Source organism: Eleutherodactylus coqui, chromosome 4 (genome assembly GCF_035609145.1).
Source record: "Eleutherodactylus coqui strain aEleCoq1 chromosome 4, aEleCoq1.hap1, whole genome shotgun sequence".
Lineage (NCBI taxonomy): Eukaryota > Metazoa > Chordata > Amphibia > Anura > Eleutherodactylidae > Eleutherodactylus > Eleutherodactylus coqui.
The window spans coordinates 269,417,666-269,425,966 of record NC_089840.1 but is presented as its reverse complement, the minus strand read 5'-3'; positions in this window follow the sequence as shown (position 1 = coordinate 269,425,966).

Below are 8,301 nucleotides of genomic sequence, written 5' to 3'. Positions count from 1 at the left end.
GGAACTGGATCAGAGATACCAGAACCAGGCTAGGGTCCAGCAGGGGAGCTGTCAAGAAGGCTGGATAGCTCGGCAGGGAGAGCTACTGCTTGGGGAATAGGAGCTCCTGGGTTCAGGCCGTAACAATATGGCTTGATAATCTACTGCAATCATTGGTACCAGATGCTACATTAAGGACACCTGTTACAGGTTTTAGATGAATAAGGATGGCCTGCTCACTATTCTTGGATCACCATAGATGTTTCCTCACTTTATACAGTTCTTCTATACAGTGGAGCCATTAATGCCCTCATACATCATCTGGATGATCATAGTAACTATTCACATGATCTAAAAGAGTACACATTACATCTTTTTTACTTTCTCAGAATGTTGTAGGCTTGACAAAATATTTTCTTCAGGTTTATGGCTGCCCCACGGGCTCATCATTCTCACCATCACTTGCTAATCTCTATATGTCTCTACGGGAGGAGTCATGTCTATATGCCTCCCATAACCCAATTTTGCTTAAGATCTGTTGATATGGGAGATATATAGACGACTTCCTCCTTATCTGGCAGGATTCCCCTAGTTTGGTGTCTGATTTTGTTTCCTGTCCCAATAATAATAGTTTTGGTCTTTTACTTTTCAGCAACACTTTGTCCCTCTCTTCTTGAGGTCTTCCTTATTGGAGACCCTTTAATCAAAGAAAATGAATACTAAATGGTATAGGAAGTCCTGTTCTGGCAGCTCCTTATGACATGCACAGAGCTGCGAATTGCCCCGATTCTCCGCGGTCAGCCTATCTATCAGATTAGGCTGACTGGCGGAGATTCATCTGTGGCTCCTGCTCCTGGGCGGTGAGTCCCGCGGTGGAGCTCTGCCGCGGGATACCGCAACGCCCGTGGACAGGCGGCCTTATTCAACCCTTTGGGTCCATGTTCCTTATTAAACGCTATAGGATGGTGGGCCTAGGGGACTAGTTAACTAGGGGTGGGGGACGGTCAATGTCCCTCGGAGATGAATAGAATATTCTAGTGCCAATGTCATGACAGATCCTCTTTAAGTTTGAATAGAGAACATCATAGATTTTTGATTCAGGGTAATGTTTTTTTTTTTTAAATGTGCTTATTGTGGGTATGCACCAGTATTAACCACTGTAAAAGGGTTGTCCTATCTGAATCACTGCTCAAAATATGGTGTGGGTCCAGCAACTGAAACCCCCCAGGGATCAGCTGTTATTAAAGGGCTTCTCTGGACTTTTACTATTGATGACCTTTCGACAGGACAGGCCATCAATAGTTGCTTGCTGTGGATCTGTCAGTCAGGATCCCCACCGATCAACTGATCAACAGGTTACTGCAAGTGTGGACAGATCAGGAAGTAGATTGCATTGGCCTGGTTTAATATTGCAGGCACAGCTCCCATTGTATTCAATGGAAGGTGTGCCTATAGCACTAAACCGGGCTGCTGCAATACAGATGCTCTATCTGCTTCTAACACTGTCTACATTGACAGCGGACTGGCAATCAGCTGATCAGCAAGGATCCTACGTGGTAGACCCCCAAGATCAACTATCGATGACCTATCCTGCGAAAAGGCCATCAATAGTAAGAGTCCCAGAGAACCCCTTTAATGGCACCTGTACATTTTTTCCTACAGTGGCCACTGCTGGAGAATTGTGGTAATGCATGACACCAATCAAAATGAATTGGGCAACTAAGTAACAGTAGCCTCTCTTTATAGTAAGTCTCCACTGTGGCTAATAGAAAGTCGTCTCGATCAGATGGTTCCCCTCTACAATGCCTTAAATGCATGGGTGGACATGGCTTGTCTCATCAGGCTATGGGGCTGACTTCCAAAGATGTATCCCTGCAGGAATATAATGGGTTAATAATCCGCCAAATGTTTGACTTCACATATTAGCAGGTGGATTGTGATTCGATTCTGCGTGTTGGAGCTGTAAATACCTCATTGTAGATGCATAATGCTTGGAGGATGACACATCTACATCCATGAAATGACATTACAAGGCCGTCCATGGACACTGTATAGAGATGCCTCCAGCTAGCCAGCCAGCCGCTAGTAGCAGAAAAACACATTTACCCGGCCATGCATGAAAGCATTTGTCTTTTCTATTCCAACTCCTGATTCTCTTATTCAGTCTCGCATGAATGCAACAAACATGTCCATTTGTAAAGCTCCATGTCTCCCAGCAAAGACAACAAATGTGTTTTCTGTTGCTGGGAGCAGTGCTGTGCAAGAGCCTAAGAACCGTATCCCGAGTCTCTCATGACATACATTATCCTGTGCATTGCACAATGTAACATGGTGATGAATTAGTCCAAGTGAACTGAAGGTGCCTTCCGCCTTCAGATAACTTTAATAGGACACTCTTAAAATGCTATATATAATTTATGATATATTTTATGGTTCGTACAAAATATGATATCATATAGGCTATCGTATACATTAAAGGGATAATTAGTTATTTTTTAACTGATGTCTTGTACCCTGGAAGATGGGGTCTGCCACTTGGGACGTCTGCCAATCAGCTGATCATCTGGCCCGTTGCACTCTGCAGGGAGCTGTACATTGTCAGAGGAAGCAGGGGGTCTACCGGGTTCACTCTCATTGAAATCAATGGTAAAACCATGCTGCTTACAGCTTCCATCCTGTCCTAAGCAGGAAGTGAAGGGGTGGCGCAGAACTTCCATTGATTTCAATGGGAGTGAAGCTGGTGCTCCCCCTGCTTCCTCTGACCATTGATGATAATGTGCAATGGACTGAACGATCAACTGATGGACGGGGGTCTTGACTGGCAGACCTTTTTTGTAGTTGCTCTGCTATGGCTGACAGACAAAGACCCTGAATGGGTGACCCACCCCTGTAATAACTCAAATTTTTGGAAGCTTTCATGTGGGTGGTCCCATATCACCAAAGTAGTGTCATTCTGAGAGGTGAAAGGGAGGCAAAAAGAAGTATATATCATTGTTCTATATATTAGAAAGGGGCAGAGCCTAAAGGCCCATTTACACGCAGCCATTATCACTCAAAATTCGTTCAAGCTATGGCATATGAGCGATAATTGTTGCGTGTAAATGCTGCCCTCTTTAACTCTTCGTCTGAACGATCATTTTAGGGGAGCCTAAAATCCATCATTCAGCTGGAGAGAGATAACAGGGACCACATGCTGTGTTCTGCACAGGAGTCGGAAATTACATTGTATTCAGCTGACAGCCCTTGCGAGGACAATGGAGCTGTGTGCAAAGCTCAGACCACATGCTGTGCTCTGCAAAGAACTCCTGGAGGCTCGTTTACACGCATATTTAGCTAATAAAGTGTTAATACACATAGTCTCTGCGTGTAAAGATTGTCTTTGCATGTAAATGGGCCTTAACACCACACTTTTCATTCTTGTCAAGCTTACCATTCAGCTTACCAAGACCCAGCAGTGTAACATTAGGCTCTACCTCCACCTTTGGCCTTGCCCCCTTCACCCTCTGGTCTATATGCATTCACAAGCTGCACATACATTGATCATGTTATGGCATTCCTGGACAACCCTTCTAAAGGGAACAGGTACATGCAGTCCTATCTGTGGACATCATACTATAGAGCAAGGGGAGCTGAGAAGAGATATATAGTTTTTTGGGGAAAGATGCAGGATAAATTGTAATTTCTGCTCATTATGGGCTTATGAGTCCACTGGGCAGTCCTAATCAATAGCTGTCACTCATTAAGACTGCCCACTGGACTCCTAAGCCCAGGATGAGCAGAAATGAGTATTTATCCTGACCTTTTCCCAAAAAACTACATATCAATCTACTCAGCTCCTGATGCTATATAATATGCTACCCACAGCCAGGTTGTACAAGTAGACTTGACAGGTTCCCTTTAAATGGAAGCTAAACTCAGCATCTAGATAACCGGCACAAAGTAAAACCATTACATTTACTGGACATCCTAATAACAGAATTCCAATAGTCTGGGCAAATTGCAATGTACATAGAAGAAAAGATCAAAGCAAAGTTCAAGATGGGGCCAGGTTTGCCACATAGGACTGAAGGGCACAGTATTTGTTGCCCTTTCCCATGACCATAGAAAGGGATTTTCGCCTCCTACTAGTAAAGCATATGAGGCCAACCTGGACTTGGCTCCCTTTCTAAGAGACCAATAGCAGCTGCATAGTGTGTTGTTGTGATACATATGCCCTTGAGTCTGGAAATGATGACATTTCTCTTCCAATTCCGCGGGCTGGTCATTTTTTATTCCCACATTTGGGCTCATGCCAACCTTTGGGTGCCAGGCAATCGGATATAAGTCTCTGCTTCTGCTTAAGGTCCTCAGACGCCCTTTACTTCTGTCCTAATAATGATGTATTAATGAAGTGATGATTCCTTGTCAAGCCGTTGTATTAGCGAGATGGGATAAGCACGTTTCCAAGACTTTCCATAGCCAACCGGCCAGACGAAGAATGAGCCACAATTCATTACCAGAACCGTCTGGTGACTAAGAGGTTAATAAAGTCCACATTTCTCTCCTTGAGTCTCCTTTAATGCTAAGTGCCCCCCCCCCCCCACCACTTAAACCGTTCAGTTCCTCTCCGCAGTTCCTCTGAGGCTAATTGAATAAACTTCATGGAAATTTAATCCAGTCCAATAAATTAAATTAGGAAGGCTTGTTCCTGTAAAATTCAGAACCTCAGCACTTTATTATGTAAGAAGGGCTGATTTATGGTGGTAGACGCCGCGCGGAATAACTTACCTAACTCTACACTGGCGGGGAGCTATCATATATGTGTCACATGGCGTTATAGTCTCCGGTTTGAGCGCAATTAAAACAGAGGAGGAGAAAAAAATATTATCGTCCATGAGCTCTTCCTGAGATGGCGTTATACCGTCTAGGTGATGTTTTATGCATTTGTTGTATCCAGATCTTTGTCTCTTCAGTAGGTGAAGAAGCTATTCTACTCAATTCTCTAAACTGTTTAGATTTATATTCTTGACCATAGTAGGCAGTATTATGTTAAACATATCTTTGCCTCTGGGTGGCAGTATTACATATGTGAAATGCACCCTATAAATGGCAGCATTATATAGGTAAAACGTACCCTATAGGTGGCAGTATTACAGTATATTCATGAAAGGTACCCTAAACCGTACGAAGATTAGAAGTCATCTCTATTATATCCGTGCATGGCTTATCCTACTTGGCATACATGGGTGTGAATGTTATGTCCTGAAGGACGAATATGTATACACAATATGGAAAACAAAAAAAAAAAATATAACAAAACCAAAAAGTGCAGAAAAAAGGGGAAATCTAACCCTAGTTTACTAATGCAAGGAAATCCTACCTAAAAGTGGGGTCATCGCCCTGATGAGGGCAACCCCACATCGGCAACAACAGATGCTCAGGCATAAGATGTAACCACACCCCAGATAAAGTAAACACCAGACAGACCTATATTGACAAATATGCAGGTCAAATTGGTAACCCCTGACTGGACCGGACACCACTACAGGCAGAGGGTCTTCAGATAAGAGTCAGAGAGGAGACAGACAGGTCTCGAACAGGTATCAGACAGGAGTCAGAGGCAGATTGAAGACAGATCTTCAATAGTTAGGTCAGACAGTTGGTCAAAACAGACCAAATGAGGCAGAAGTATAACCAGTGCCCTCTGTGAGCAAGAGCCAGAATAAATATACACAAATGGCAACCAACCAAAAACAGCAGGAGACGTGTCACTGTCAGCACCCAGCAGTGAAGTGACAGTGAATATGCACCGGCCGGGGAATGTAGTGTACTGGGGCTGACAGCGTGACATCACCCCGGACCCTTCGTTCACTCGGCAGCCAGCGTTGTGACAATCTCAGAGATCCATGGACGTATAAAAGTACAAGCCCGCAGGCTGCATGTGTTTATACAGGGCATGGATCTTCAAGGTGATGTCTAATATTCTTATGATTTAGAGCTGGGTATACATTATTCCTTACCAAACACATCTTAGCTGCTGCAGAACCTCTTCTGAAAGTTTGGTTTTCACCTTTGATTCATAAATATACATCTGAAATGTGTATTATTACATCCGCAGGCTTGGCAAGATGTAGGGGTCCAAAATAAAAGCAGGAAAACTTCTTGGGACTGCAGATAGGCTTTTAATGGGTCACTTTATAAGTAAATGTAATGAAAGTGTAATCAATATATTTGCCTACAGAGAAAGCCTCTAAAACCTATTAAACACATTTTGCAAGTTTTCTTACAGTTAGATGTAGTTAATCAAGTATCAGCGAAGTGTCCCTTTAATAATCCCAGCCCCCAAGGTGTCCCCTTAATAGTCACAGTGCCCCAAGGTGTCCCCTTAATAGTCACAGTGCCCCAAGGTGTCCACTTAATAGTCACAGTGCCTCAAGGTGTCCCCTTAATAGTCACAGTGCCCCAAGGTGTCCACTTAATAGTCACAGTGCCCCAAGGTGTCCACTTAATAGTCACAGTGCCCCAAGGTGTCCCCTAAAAAGTCATTGTGTTCCCAGGTGTTCCCTTAATAGTAATAGTGCCCCCAAGTTTCCCATTAACAGTCATTGTGCTCCATGGTGTCCCCTTAATATTCATCAGTGTCCTCACGTGTTCCCGTAATAGTCATAGTGCCCCAAAATATCCTCTTACTAGTCTTAGTGTCTCTAGGTGTCCCATTAACAGTCATAGTAACATAGTATGTAAGGCCGAATGAAGACAATGTCCATCTAGTTCAGCCTGTTTATCCTCCTATGTTGTTGATTCAGAGGAAGGCAAAAAACCCCAAGAGGCAGGAGCCAATTAGCCCATTTGAGGGAAAATTTCTTCCCGACTCCCTAATGGCAATCAGACTGTTCCCTGGATCAACCCCTAATAGTTCCTGGCTGCCTGTATACCCGGATTAACAATTAACCTAAGATTAATATCCTGTAATATCCTTACGCTCTAGAAAGACATCAAGTCCCCTTTTAAACTCTTCTATGGATTTTGCCATCACCACATCGTCAGGCAGAGAGTTCCACAGTCTCACTGCTCTTACAGTAAAGAACCCTTTTCTATGTTGGCGATGAAACCTGCTTTCTTCTAGACGTAGCGGATGTCCTCTTGTTACCGTCGTAGTCCTGGGTATAAACAGATCCTGGGAGAGATCCTTGTATTGTCCCCTCATGTATTTATACATAGTTATTTGGTCGCCCCTTAACCTTCTTTTCTCTATGGTGAATAATCTCTGGGTATTCCAGTCCCGTCATTCCATGTATTAGTTTAGTCGCTCTTCTTTGGACCCCCTCCAATACCGTAACATCTTTCCTGAGCCCCGGTGACCAGAACTGTACGCAGTATTCCATGTGGGGCCTGACAAGTGCCTTATATAATGGGAGGATAATGTTCTCATCCTTCGCCCCTATACCTCTTTTAATGCACCCCAAGACTTTATTAGCTTTTGCAGCAGCTGACTGGCATTGGTTGCTCCAGTTTAGTCTACAATCCACTAGTACGCCCAGGTCTTTTTCCATATCACTTTTCCCTAGCTGTACTCCATTTAGTGTATATTGGTGACATCTGTTTCTCCTGCCCATGTGCAGAACCTTACATTTATCAATGTAGAACTTCATTTGCCATTTTCCTGCCCAAGCCCCCAGCTTATCTCGGTCATTTTGTAACCATGCCTTGTCCTCTGTTGTATTAATTATATTGTATAATTTTGTGTCATCTGTAAATATTGATATTTTACTGTGCAGGCCCTCTATCTGGTTGTTGATAAATATATTAAACAGAATGGGGCCTAATACTGCCCCCTGTGGCACCCCGCTAGCGACGGTGGCCCAATCAGAGTATGAACCATTTATTACCACTCTCTGCTTTCTATCTCTGATCCAGTTCTTTACCAAGATACACACGTTTTCACCCAATCTGAGCTGCCTCATTTTTTATATCAGCCTATTATGCGGCACGGTGTCAAATGCTTTAGAGAAGTCCAGATATACGAGATCAATAGATTCTCCCTGGTCCAGCCTAGAACTTACTTCATCGTAGAAGCTGATCAGATTGGTCTGACATGATCGACCCTTCATGAACCAATGCTGGTGAGGAGTTATTCCGTTGTTCTCCTTGAGGTATTCTTCGATGGCGTCTCTCAGAAACCCCTTGAATATTTTTCCAGTTACTGAAGTGAGACTTACCGGTCTGTAGTTACCAGGCTCACTTTTGGACCCCTTTTTATAAATTGGAACCACGTTAGCAATGCTCCAATCCAATGGTACAACCCCGGTCTCGATAGTATCCATAAATATTAGATATAGCGGC